Consider the following 14,637-nt stretch of genomic DNA (forward strand, 5'->3'; position numbering starts at 1 on the left):
GATGCGGACCGCTCTTGGTAGCCGGGGCTTGCGTCAAGAACCGTTCCGCGGACGGCCAGGACTACCAATTGGGGCGCACCGTCATGCATGAGGGGATCGTGGACCCTGCGCGACTGCATGCACTGATCGACGCGACGCCGGCGCTTTGCATTTGTACGCGTCTTGTGTATGACCCTGCTCCGGACGCTATCCGCGGGGATGCGGTGAACGAGGGGATGACTGATGATTTTCGCTTCGCTTCGCTTTTGCCGACAAGCTCGCAGACGAGAAAGTCTGGACTGAGCCAAAATTCCATGTTCCTGAGCCGGTGTGCTTCAAACTCGGCGGTTTGGAGCACCTCAAGTTGCCTCCTTCCACCCGCGCAAACCAAGGATGCCTGCTCGAAGCCCAGCAGGAGAGATTTGCGGGTTACGTCAAGTCCAATGCAAGGCGGCAGGATAACATGGCGTCCCGTGTGACACTGTACCTACACTTCATACGCTCCATGTAATCAAGTACTGCGGCTCGTCTTTAGCGAGCAACTTGCAGTGACTTGACGCTACACTGCGTATGAGTCCCAGTTTCTTCACCGACACATTATCAAATTGGTGCTCTGGATGTGGCCATTGATCAAAGGCTTGACCATTTTCAACGTGTAACCCAAATTGCAAGCCTAGGCAGCTCAGTTTGCAGTAAGCATGGAACTGGCACATAGTCAATGCACGCGAAGCAGCCATCAACTTCGCTTGACACAGGGTTGTTACTGCGCAGGACAACGCCACACAGATAGGGAGATACACTTAACGAAATAGTGAGTGCCTGTCATTCCCTGGTACTCGTCAGGAAGCTCCAGCGTTGCATCAAGTAGACGTTACATATCGGACTTGAATGACTCAATGTTCACACAGAGCTGAAAACTCGGAGCCGTGAGAATAGCATAATGCAAGGCGTAGAACTGTAGCAGATGCTCCATGTAGCATGATGGTACCCGAAGCCGTTCTGGTGTCGGAGAAACCCGATTTCCTAGTTCTGGACCCCGGATCAAGGCAGACTGAAGTGTGACACAGACGGGCTTGGCAACAAGCAGCTGGCTCTATATCGAGGCAAATGGAACCCGGTTACTGACATCCGGATGCAATGAACATCAGAGCTCACCCGTATCTGCGATAGAGCAGCAGAGGAACCGGTGCTACCAACGCACTGTGTGCACCGCAACGAAATGGAAAAGCCGCCGTTCCATTGGACAGCACAGCGCCGACATCACCAACAAACGGAATGCTCAAGGTAACGCAATGAAGATGGGCATCTCTCGGTCAAGCCGGATTCCACGCCACGGGCAGCAATTGCCAAGCTACCCAGAGAGCCGGGACAATGATCTAGTCTGGAGGGGCAGCGGGCCAGGGCGATCCATCCCGATATTTTGGGGGGTTCGCCAAGAATGATGAAGCTGCGGTAACAGTACATCCTTCTTTCCTGTTCCTTTCGGCCCCAGGGAGATGGCGATGTATCCTTTAGTCTGCCAGCTCATCAAAAGAGGGTCCAACCAGACTACTCCAGAGTTACCCGGACGATAGTAGCAGACGACGCGGTGCGCCAATGCATGCAGTCGGGCAAATATTGCCCGTATGGACCAAAATTTCCCGGATCCTGCTATGCAGTGGATCATATCGCTGCGGGAGGTGCTGTGACGGATCCCAGTGGTAACACTGATCATGTCACGATGGTCAGCGATGACCGAGTAAGGCTTGAGTAGGCTCTTGACCTAAACGAACTGCTGGGGCCGAAAACACTCGTCGTTACCGTGAGGGAACAGAGATACCCTAGAGAAGCATCAGCGGGTCTTACTCGAGCAATAGAGCGAGGAGATATCAGCCTGTCCGGTGACTGCGCCAACGCGAAGAGGTTGGTAGGCTTTCTTGGTTTGCAGTTTTGACTTGCGCGCCAGCCTCGAGCGGTTGATCAGGAGCCAAGTAGATTTCGGGCATGATAATCCTACTCACAAACAAAAATTGATAGCGTTTCCCAGTAGCCAGTATGGGGTAACATTGGCGTGAGGGGTAAGGTGGTTGGAAGCCAGCAATGAATGGGTGTGCAGACCGAGTTGCTCATAACCTGGAGCTAATGCTGGGCTTGAGAAGATCCCTCGCCTGGCGCAAACGATGGCTATCAGCCGACTACAGATTGTAGTTCCCTTCGCCTTTGCTCAGAGATCACCTGCCCGATGCCCTCTCGCCATTGGTAGAAGGAGAAGGAAGCTCTTGAAGGGTCTGGTCCCTGCGCCACATAAGAGGCAATGCTTGCCAAGTTAAGCAGGGAGAGACAGGTACCGCACTTAACGCCTCATTTCCCCGCCTTGAACTCTATCATTGAGCCCGAATACGCCTCGTCACGCTTTGCTTTTTTGGCAGTTCCTCGGTGTCTCTTGGGCTGGTGGTGGCGAAGTTATTGCTGGAGCCGGATGGTGGAGGAGGTGAGTGAGAACCCAAGTGCGCCAGAATAGCACCTGGCGCTACCAAACACTTCAACTGGCTAATCCGGAGCATTGTGGCATCGACCCTATTGCAATTGACAATACCGCAGATGATGCCGCAGGATGCCTCAGAGCCGGACCGTGGGACTATGAATGCTGGTGGAGTGTCGTTATAGTTCGGGTATTCTCCGTGATCAACTCTGTTAAAATGACACATCTAGTGGTAGCTGTAACAATATGGCATTTTTAGAAATCAGAATGATGCGGGAGTCTCGGCTGTTTCACCGGCTGACGCTGCAATGGGCTGCGAGAAGCAGTTAGTGCCTGCGGTATTGCTGCTACCGAGACTGTATCTGATGTAAATACGACGATTTTGCGCGAGTCTCAGCTGCTTGAATTGCAGCTCTGTCTTTCTAGAGGTGCTGGTTCTGTTGTATTGGGGTGTTTTTGCCGCCTCCCCTGATATTAGACAAGTAGCTAGCTGTAAGCCTTGATAGCGGCAACTACAACTTACGGTGCCATTGAAACAAGGTTCGGGCGTCAGGGGCGCTGGGGGTCGGGCTAATATTGGAACAGATCGAGTCTCGGTATTTCAAGTCAACTGTCCTAGATTGATATGGAGTAGCGAATAAATGATCCAAGGTGGCAAGGCAGGGCAGTCGGGCAATGGCCGGCACGTCCTGCGTCGCAGCGCTTGCGTGAAGTCCGAGGGTAGCTGTTGTGGATGTGCGCCAGATAAATTTGGGGTCCATCGTTTTGTGAAGAATACGCCACGACGCAAATTTCATGTAAGGTAGCGCTGCAAGCCAATTGCCAGAGCAACAGCTCGAGAGCTGTTGAGCGATGCACCAATGATGCATTCGTCAATGCTAAGGATGCGCCGAGTTAGGGCGATGTGGCAATTGTTCATCGCAGGATCTCTTTGGAGGGACGGCGGGACGGATCGTGCATAAAAGTGTGCCAGGTGGACTACCAAAAAGTTACCTTGTGGCCCGAGCGAGAGTGGACAGCGATGCTAATAACTAGTGGGGAACGATGCGCCAGGCTCTTTGAGGTGGTGCCATGAGCTGACAGCGGCTGGATACCAGGTCTGATTTCTCATCTCGGATTGTGGTGAACGGTGTAACGGGTCGTCCAGGCGCTTAGAACCCGGGATGTGGTGTATATCGGCTGTGTGGCGGCACCGATCGAAGTGAGCTTGAGGTTCATGAACGGCAGGCGGAATGTCTTTGGTGCAACCGCGACGAGGATTGTTGCGAGGTTGATGTGGTGCTGGAGTATGTAGTTCAGCCCAGACTCGATTCGAAGCACAGTGGCCTTACTGGTAGGCTAGGGCACAGACGGGTTCTGAGCAAGTAGCACGCATAATGCTGATCAACGGTAATGGCTGGCGACCAGGCTGGACAACATGGCAAAGGCTCGTGATGATTCGACTGCTCAATTGAGGGGAATTGATAAGGGTGTAGCTAGCAGAAATGGCGGCCAGCCGAACGCTCCAGGCTGAAAAGAACAAAAACGGCTGAGCTACTCTGCCAGCTGGCAGCGTCCAAGCGCCTCCCTCAACATCACCCAACACTGCGACACCACAGAATGTACTGCACTAAAAAACTTCGTCTTGCTTCCTCCCTCCACCAAACGCCAATCTTGGCCCATCCAGCTGTTGCATCAACCAACTAATACTTAGTTGGTTGAGAGAGCTACCTATCTACCTATCCAACACGCCGCCTCTTCTAATCATCTCCCGACGGCATTTACCGCAATGTCCACTTGGCCACTGGCGTCAGAGCTAAGGCGGCGCACTGCTGCTGTCTTTTCGCCCTGCAAAGCTGAGTGAAAATCAACGCCGTATCGACAATTTGGCTAAAATAATACAGGCAAATATGGAGTCATCATCGCAGCATCGATCGCCAGTAATATTAGACGGTATGCGAGGGAGAGGCGAGCAGGGGTCGGTGTAGCTCCAAAATTAGGAACACATGGGATTTGCGATTCTGCATCCATCTCCCTCTCATTCCCATGACCCCATCCGCCGTTATCAGCCAGGGCCGCCCGTCGCTCTGTGCGCCCTCAATTGCCAGATTTAATGGGCCATTCGCCGGCCGAGGCTGGTTTCTCCGAAGCTGATGAGCCTGGAGTACAGGTACTGATCTTCAGGCCTCCAATACGGATTCGAGATGCTGCAATACAACGTAGGCCATGGCCATACCAAACAACCACTTGGCTTTTCCATCCGTTGTCAGTGTTCCATTCTATTCGAATAGCCTGAATAGTGCTCAGAAACACTAAACTGGGGCGAGATCAGGAGACATCATATCACCATGGCTCATACTCGCCCAGATCCCCGAGACCACTGTTATCAATCTGAAAAAGATGTATATGTGGAATCTTACGAAAAATATAGACACGGTGTTGATCAGCACTCTGAGGAAGACGATGCCCGAAAACAACTAGCACTCCTCCCCGCGACGACTTGCACATCGACATGTTCACAGGAGCAGTGTACTAACTACATAGTATGTACGCATCGAGAGCACGTAAAGGAGCATCCCAGGCAACCTTTCCTTTCTTGCGATTCAGGCAAAAAGAAACCGCTGAACGGCGATGCAGATGTTGCACCTCGGAACAATTCTGTAAGCAAAGGGATAGCTATGTATTTCGTTCCTTATAGCGCGCGGTGGCCCGAACCGGCCTCGTCCACTAAGCTGTATCTCGCAACCAACTATCTTGCACAGCACAGCACAACAGCGTCGTACTTCGAAAAAAGGGTGGCTCTAGTACAGCTCGTACGAGGCAACTCGGTGGAACACATTCCTATTCATCAACCTAGTGACGAGCACCACTGCCGGCCAGGCTGGTTGATGGGGCTTTCTTTAATGGCACCGGCTGAACCCGCGGATTCTTCTTCGGTTATAACCAAAGGTTACAGATCACGTATAATCACCAAGGGCTATCCCGACTTGGGCAATGAGACTATTATCGGCTCTATGGTTCGATCGAACCAACTCGTTGGCGTGGGCTGGGCTCGACGCCGACGAACACGCACCCAGCGTCCACTGGAGCCGGTTGGTTGGTTGTTGACGCACTGCCCACAGCATCGAACGACGGCTTCAGTTTCCACTCACACATTCTCTGCTGCACCACGTACCACTCCAAATGGAAGCATGGTGGACTTTCATTAGCGGCTGGTTTTCACCCAGTCCAGCTGAAGAAGTGCCATGATCGTTCGTCGAATTTAGCCCAATGCCACTCGACCCAGATCCGTACTGGTCTGTTGACCACTGTTTTATGCAAGCCACAAGTGCTTCTGCGATCGCTAGGATGGCCTCACAAAAGACGAATCGGGCGTGCTCAATAGCTGCTGTATGGCACAGCACCGCAAAGATTTCTTTCAGCATATGCCACCGTGGCTGCTCTAACCAAAATTTAATGAATTGGGGTTAGTAGGTAGTTGGCGGATTATTCGAAGTGTGGAGAGGTGAGATATCATGTCATTAAAACAAGCTCCTTTTACCCGATCCTGTTTATCCGCCACAGTGCAGTTTCTGACAGCGGGCACACCGTAATAAACGATTCCGACAGTCTCTCAGAAGAGCGGTCCCACGATCTGTACAACGGCCTTGTCCATCTCGTTCTGTGCCTGCCAAGTCCAGCTTTGCGACTGCATTGTACATTTTGCGCTGTGGAAAAAGGCACCCCACTAGGGCCGCGATTCAAAGCTGGCGTTAAAATACCATCATCAGGCCTCGTTCCATCAGAGCTATTATGGGCCACCTCCTCGGCGAAACGCCTCCCAGCAAAGCAGGGATAGCCATACGATAGACAAGATGCTGGGTATGGCCTCGATTAAGACCTCTACTAACATCTATTCAAGTCATCGCTAGGAGCCACATGTGCGCAACCTGGTCGCCAGAGACGACATCTCACAAAATGTGGTCGTGATAGACGCAAGCCACAGGACCATCCCTCCCGCGCGGTGGAACCTTTTGCCTTTCCGAGTCCGAGCTGGAAAGCAGGCGGGCAACAACAGAGGCTCTGGGGCGTCTGAAGATGGTTAGAAGTGCCTTGCGGGCGCCGTGCCACAACTGTAGGGCTCCATCCAACACGGCGGCGACCAGTTCGAGCACAGACACACACTTAGACGCCCATATCTCATTTTGAACATGATCGACCTGTGAATTTCCACACTCTTTTGAGGTGGAAGAGTACATCTCTTTTTGTTGCCGTCCGAATCATTGTCATCTACAGACACCAAGTTGCTGCCCGAAGAGGCTCGGCGGTGGTGCCTTGAACATGGATACCCTTGATATTGCAAGCCTTGGCGACCTTGAAGCCCTGGCCTGGCAATAATTTATCGCCCATGTACGGAGTGCGGCACGGATACAGATTGAACTGTACCTACCAATGTATTAGCCACAACTGGGCCCAGCAACACAGACATCGTCTCGTCCTGGGGACAGCCCGCTGCGTTCATCCACATGTTGTTTCCCCCTTGGGCAGCCGGGTCCTTCCCCGGTGAGACACGGCGTTTTTATGGCCCAGAATGTCATTAGATTGCCAACTACGGACTACGGAGTAGAGACAATGGATACAATCTGTGCGAACTCCTGGGCTGTTTGGGGATCTGTTCAATTACGTGTACACCGTCTCATGTTTTAAGGCGGCGTTTCTTGCTCGTTCCGCTCATATATTTCGTCATGGCCCGGCCCAGGCTCACGCCGCTTCCGGGACTTATACGAAGTACGGACAGCTGTTGCCGCTTCTCAACACAGGACCGATTCTGACAGCTATCCGTAGCTTTTTTCCTACCCCTGCTATCAGCAGTCATGCGAATGCGAATCGGTCTCTACCTGGACAGAGAGTAACAAGTTTGCATCGATACCGCTAGGGACTACCAGAAAGTGGCAGTATCGCGATCGCGGCCGCGGAAAGCTCCTCTTCCTCGCCGACCAGCCAAGCTCCATTCCAGGCGGGTTCAAGGCGCACGCAGGGTCAACGTGAGACAAGCAAGCCCCTCAACGAACCCATGATTTTACAGCAATGATCTTTTTCGCCGCCGGGTCCAACTTTTTCGGAGGATTTTAATCACACTCTCTCAGCCTTTTTGCTCTTGGCGTACGAGTGGCTTGGGTGAGTGACAGCAACTTCCCCACAACTTTGATAACAAGTCTTTTACGGGTTCCCTTTTTCCTCTCATCTCCCTTTCTCTCAGTAATAACAGGAAAAATGAGAGAAAAAACGAAAAGATACACATAGTACGCCCGCACGTTTCTGCACACGCCCCATGATCACGTACATACACCCGTCCCCGCTCCCCAATGATGAGGTCCCCGTCAGAGGAGGGACCCTCTGACCCTCTTCTGTCCCTGAGATGCTACTGATGAGGGTGCCTTGCGGGTGAATCCCGTGGAGGCAGCAATCGCCCCACCTAATGAACAGAGGCAGTTCTGTGCAAGCGCAAGTGAGGGCTCCAGAGAGTGGACGTTTACAAGAAGAATGAAGTGGCGGCTGTTGTTTGGACCAACCTATGGGTGCCACGGCCATGCGTTTCTACGCCAGCTGCCATGAGTCATTGTGATTCTTCACAGCGAGATGCGAGTCTTTGCAAGGTCACAGAAAATCGTGAGCTATAGGTTAGCTTGTGAGGCTGTGGTGTGGTTGCTGAACACGCCCGCCCTCTCTGACTTCTAGGCTCCGTCCGCACGGTGACCCGTCCCGGACATAACAAGCCGGCTGGGTGCGGTATGGTGTGGTACCGACTGCGGACACCAACGTCGACGACAAACACACACACGCACACAGCTCGCGATAATAACTAGCGAGCTATATGCCGTCTGGGCATACGGAAAAATAAATTGCCATCTGGTTGTTGGGCCCTGAGTCACTGGGTGGTCCCGTCCCGGCCCGCCCGCTCAACTTCCAAGGACGGACGATTCGCAAAGGATATTCTGTGAATGATTGACCAGTGGTTGAGTAATCGATCAACTTGTCTCTGACCCAAGTCCATGCCCGTTACTGTTGCATCAAATCACACACTATTTGTTTATCCTGCCACTTGTCAAGTTGAAGGTGGACGGGAAGTATTCCTCGTCATTCGTACCCGTCTACGCCACCGTTCATGCTACTCTTCGATTGGCGAGCATTCCTTGCTTGTTTTCTTTCGCTTTCCTCTTTCTCATTCCCCCTTCGTGTCCTCCCTGAAAACGTGTTTCGCTTTCGTTAATAAATCTTGCACGCCACGAGCTACGGGGAAAACAAGAAGTCTTCCCGCCCCCCCTGCATGACAAGGCCCCCGCGGAAATAAAAACTCGTCACAATTCACAATAGTGAGCTTCGAAATCCGTACCTGGACAGGTACAAAAAGAGATATTTCTTTTGCAAAAGATTTCCCCGGTGAGCTGGAAAGACCGGGGTCATCCGTGTTCCTGCAGTCAGTCGATAGTTGAGGCTGGATTCTGCCGACCAAGAAACTATTTCGTTTTGATATGCAGCTAGGAAAACCCTTGCCTTCCAGGTCCATACGTGTTGAAGGCATACACACGCACACACACACACCACAGCACCAAAAAACGAGGCGGGGGATGTGCGCCATCGAGGCAGCCCTTTTATGGCACAGACACACACGAACGCGGGGACGGGAAAAAGCAAAAAAAAGAAAAAAAAAGAAAAGAAAAGAAAAACAGACCAAAATGAAAAGAGGAAAAAAAAAAAAAAAAAAAAGCCCCCAAACTAGCTAGAAAAGGTGTGCGTGGGAACTTCGAAAAGAAAGTAAACATGATCGAGGGAAGCTTGGCCATCCCCACCTTTGCAACTCGGCCGTATAAGTCGGTCGGTTCGTTGGCGGAGGAGGGGGCTTTTCCGTGGCTGTATCGGACAGGATGGCTGCAGGATCAGAAGACAAAAAAAAAAAAAAAAAAGTGGGTGAGCGCTTTCTCTTCTTTTTTTCTCCTCTCTGTCACTTTTTTTTTTCCCTCGTCACTTTTTTTTTCTTTTCTTTTTGAGAAGAATATCTTCGCCGTACCTGACGCCAAAGCTGGCGCAAGCCCAGCACCTCCTTCTCGTCGTCGTCGTCGTCGTCGTTCTGAGTGGGCTGCCAGCTCTCTTGCATCGATGGGGAAAAAAGGGTCTGGAACAAAAGGGCGGGAGGCACGGAAGAGCAGAAGGACAAGATTAGCAAAGGTGGATGGGAAAGGATCGATGGCATCAAACATGTGGTTGTTCTCTCGGCTGTCTAGTGCGAGAAATGTAGACTACTGCAAATGACTGGTCTCATCATTTTTTTTCCCTGCTTCCTTTCGAAGGAAAAAAAAAAAGAGCTGAGCATATCTAATCTCGCCATCTATCCATCAATTTGCAACAGAGACTTTATAGCGTCGCTTTCATTTTGATGCGAACTTGTTCGGAGGCCCCCCTCCCCCCACCTTGCCAGACATTGTCTTGCACAAACAATAAGACCCCTTCTTAGTTTTTTGTTGCCGCGTGGGAAAGAACCAAGACCATTCAATCTTATTTTACAGAAGCAAAAAGAAACAATGAGAACAGACTGCATAATCTCGGGGTAGAATCTTCTAATATGATTCTTCCCGTCTCTTCCAACCAGGGCATTCCCTGTTGCGAATCATGAGAGGGTTTCCCCCCCCGTCCCTGGTTCTTTATGCCTTGGCCCACCCCCTCCCTCCCCCGACTCGTGTTGGCTATGCTCAGGGTCCCCATGCTGTACTTGGCCCCTCAGTCGGAATCCATCTTTTCAATTCTCCTTCTTCTTTTTTTTTCCTGTTTAGTTTCTTCTTTTTTCCATTGTGCCATGCTGATATGGTGACTTGCATTTCCTCGTTTTTGCCGCGTGTACGGAGTAATGTTGCACAAATCACACAACGGCTTTCTTGAAGGCTCTTAACATGGCTTCTACCCGCTGGAGAAAACGGGGCATCGTTGCCGTGCAATTGTTGGTTTGTTCGCAGGCGGTGTATCAAGTAAGAGTTTACCCGTTCGTACGAGCACGACATCTTGACTCTCTCCATATGACATTTCATCCGCCACAACTCGTGTTACCCTGTCGTATACCAAGTACGATCTCGCGATGCCGGCTCCCAAACATATCATTTTTCGAGCCCTTGCCCAGCCAAGTATATGGACAAGAGGCTGCATATGATGAGCGACTATCAGTTGAGGAAACATGACCAGATGTATGCAGCTAACGGCCGAGTTACCAAAAAACAGGGTCCCCGATTCGCACCTGGTTGGCGGACCAAGTACCCGGTTACTGGCGGCTCGTTGATGTGTCACTATTTTGGCTTGCATCCTCTGCTTCGTGGCTGTGAGAGAGCGAGAAAGAGAGGAGAATGGCGGAGCCAGAGCAGACGTGTGTATGCAGTCGTATGCAGTGCACCTACATACGTGCATCGGTAGGTCGACGGGATGCGAAGCCGCGCATGCGGATCCCAAGCCATAATTCCACCAGCTCGGTTTTGCGAGATACAGCCTGCACCATTTGCTTTTCTCGCTGCGTATGCCTGTCCAACTAGACGCAAATCCCACAGGAATAGCGACATGGAGGGCTGAGCCATGAGCCACCCCCAGCTTCAGCTCCAGCCAGCTCTGACTCCAGTTCCAGCTCCAGCTGTCGCCTGTCTGGCACAAGAAATACAGGCCGGCTTTTTAGCCCAGTTAGCCTTTCTGTTAGTGTTCCGCTGGTCTGGTACGAATATGGTGCGAGATTCAAGGCGTCGGAGCTGACCTCGAGCTCTTGGTGCTTGTGGCGTCCACACCCGCGGGAAGAGCCCTGATTGTACCAACACCCTCCCACATCACATCACCAACTAACTTGGAGCGAGCTGGCTTTCCCTTTTGCCCTCTCCGTCTTCTGAGATGACGGGCAGGCCCCACGTAACCACACCCCATTGCTATTAGTTGCCTCTACTAACGTATTAGCGTGCTCTTCCGGCTTTCCCATCGCCGGCGCTAGACAGGGGAGGTTTTGACGCGAATTGTCATCTCTCTCTTTTTGCAAGTCGTCCATGGTGGATTTTGGCGCATTGCAACACACACCCGTTTAGCTTGTATCTCCGCGCGGCTGGTACTTGACATAGCTGCTTCTTTCCCTGTGCATCGCAAGCAGCTGTTAAGGCTGATCGTTGCCTTGAATGGCATCAAGTCGCTGTCATCGATCTTTGGAGGCATGATGCGAAGCTTGCAGTGCGCAGGATCCGTCCCAACATCAGTCCAACATCGTAGTTTTCCTCGGTTTTTCGGGGATCGTCATTGTGGCTTTTCCTGACTATTGTGGCTGCGATACCCCTCTGAAGTCTGAAGTGACAAAGTTACCCCATGCCGTTGCGTGCTGTATCCGTCGTCGGGAACCGAACCGGGGTCATATCCGTTGATCACATATCGCATGCGTATGCAGCGGATAATTCTGCTGCATGTGTGTGGTGGCTACAGGCGGCACCTCTACCAGGAATCCGTACCGTATGAGAACAGGTCTGGAGGACCTCCCATATATCGCAAGCTCACTAATCAGTGCCTTGGATGCCATCAGCGCTGCCCATTGTCTTTTAGAAACTGTGTCAATGTGTGAGGCACGCCGATCTCGCCCGTGTTCCTGATGCAGCCACCTGGACCCTGGAAGCGGCCCCGGTTTGGTTCAGTTTCGAGCGGCAGAACGGTCCTTTGGGATGCCGATGTCTCGCCGTGTGATTTCTTGCCAATTTTGCTGCCAAGGTTGGATGAGAGAGAGCGTGTACGGATGACTGGTTGCCTTTGCGGCCCTTGTTGCCGCGACGAGCCCGACATTCCTCCGACATGGGGAGCACTGTACTAGGTACAGAGCAAGAGAACCAAAATGGCTGCAAAGGCCTTTGTGCATTGGCTCGTGGTAGACTCGGCTCCCACCGAACCGGATGCTGGGGTTCCCTCCCCGGGACCCAGCACCGTTTCCCCTGCCTCATGCTGCAGGGAGCGCACAGTCCTGCCCACAAGTTGATGGCCAGCACTTCCACCTTACTGGCTGATGACGTGAATACTTAATATACTTGCTGTGTTCTTCAGTGTCAGTCACAACACCAGGAGCCCGGCTCCTGGTCCCCAACATGCCACAGTTGACATCAGGCTGGGGCTGCTGTCACGCATATTGTTTGAAGATAATTGCCAATAAATTAAGCACGACCGCGCGCAAAGTTGACATCCGGGGTTGAGATTGTGGTGCCGATGACTTCCTCCAGGTTTCCTGTTCTCACGCCCTAGCAGACCAAGGGCCTATTTCTGTCGCACCCTGTCTCGGCCGTTCACGTAGTCCAACGGCCCTGGGTGGTCAGAAATCTCTTCTTGATATGGCAGCCACGGACTGGCACGTCACTCAGAACCCGACAACGCCATGGTCTTGACCGAGTCAGCTCATTAGGTGATTGCTAATTTCGGCGTGTCAGTACAGCAGCCAAGATCAAGCCATTCAGTTAATCGACAGCGAGTGTGTGCTGCGGGGATCTGCAGCTAACAGCGGTACAAGCCTGCCGCGGCGTTGCGCAACAATTTGAGCGAGTATTTGGAATATACCGCCAAGCGTTGTGAGTGCTGATAGCACTGTTTTCCGCATATTGGTGACTGCTGGAGGATGGTGCAAGCCTGAGCCACCCACCCACGTTCTCGGAGCCAGGAGCAATCAATGTAGGCGACATATCACTTTCTGCTGTCAGGGTGCGCCGCACAACCAATCAGGCTTGATTGCTAGGAACAGCACCATGTTGCGGGGCTACGTTGGTCCCAGTGAGCTGGTTAATAAAGTATCCGTTCGAGGTTGCGAGGTACTCCTGGATGAGAGGGTACATCCGAAGCCCAATTGTTCCTGGGGAAATTGTGGCATCCCAAGATGTGTTGACCACAGCTTGCTGGATATGAGCAAGCCACAGACTGTCAAGTCATGACAGCGATGTAGGTTGCTAGGCTCTTTCGGCCGTGGGCGTGGGGTGGTGGGTGATGTGCCCCCCCTTCTCCAAGTATCCGGGCCGCGGTGGACACCACGAGCCTGTCCAATCGATGGCTCTATGTTCCTTGCCAGGGCGGCAGAGCTGAGCTGCAGTAAGATTCCCAAGCTCTGGGAACGCTGCAAGCCACCTTTCCAGGGCTTCCAAGTGCTCGGAGGTGTGCTGGATCCTCCAAGCCTGCGCATGCAACCCCCCGAGAGGAGGCTGAGACTCTGCGCTGCCAGTGAGAAGCGCCCGAGGAATTTCGGTAAAAGCCGTTGACAACCACACTGAAGTCGCTCCTAAATCTAGTCATTCATTTGCCTTCCGCGATCTGACAGTGAATGGCGCTGCTCCCGTATCCGCTTGGCACCTGGCGGGTAGATTTTGACATTTCTTTTGTGATCTTGATAACATAGCATTTTCTTGTTTTTGATGGCGAACCGCATGTGTAAGCCATCTTTATTTGGGGTAGATTGGCTTATCGTGACAAGAGGCTACGGCACCGTCAACTTTCTTGCCTGTTGCGGTGCCATTGAAAGAGAGTCATGCTGTTGCGAGTGCGACACTGTGGCTGCCGGGTGAGCTGTAAATGACGTGGATAGTGCTCGAAAACGCTGCAATTAGCCTCGAGCCGTGCCGCTACAAGAAGCGCACTCGCTGCCTCTACCTGGCGCTGATGAATGCTCGTTACTTGCTGATGAGCAAGGCTCCCCCAATGGGGTCATCCTGTAACCGCTCAACTACCTGCTCACTGAGCTTCCATCTCCGAGGGTAATGGGATAGGCCGACCGATGCAGGGGCACTCTTGCATCCGCCTTTTAAACTTTGGATCATGTAAAGGCTTAGATGAAGTTGTTGACTGAGAACTCGGATTCGATGACTGATCGAACGATTGATGCCGTCATACTAGTGTCGATACTGCATTTGGGTGTTGTGGATGTCAATCTCTTCGTACAAGCGTATCTACTGGGCCACACTCGTTCTTATTCCTGGGCAGACCCTCCTGGCTAGCTTGGGAGACGCGGGTCAGTCCTGGACAACAGGACAGGTGTGGCTTTTGATCTACAAATAGCGTGTTAGCTCAAAACACGGAATGAATGTTGAACGATTCACAAAATCCTCGATAGAAGTTGGACTCGTCAGTAATTCGTATCTGCGGCTTCTATTGAGCGGGAAGCAGAGATGCCGCGCCCCTGGCGCTGGAGGGAGAAAATATCAGCCAAAATGCTG

Source organism: Cordyceps fumosorosea (genome assembly GCF_001636725.1).
Source record: "Cordyceps fumosorosea ARSEF 2679 chromosome Unknown scaffold_30, whole genome shotgun sequence".
NCBI classification, from domain to species: Eukaryota; Fungi; Ascomycota; class Sordariomycetes; order Hypocreales; family Cordycipitaceae; genus Cordyceps; species Cordyceps fumosorosea.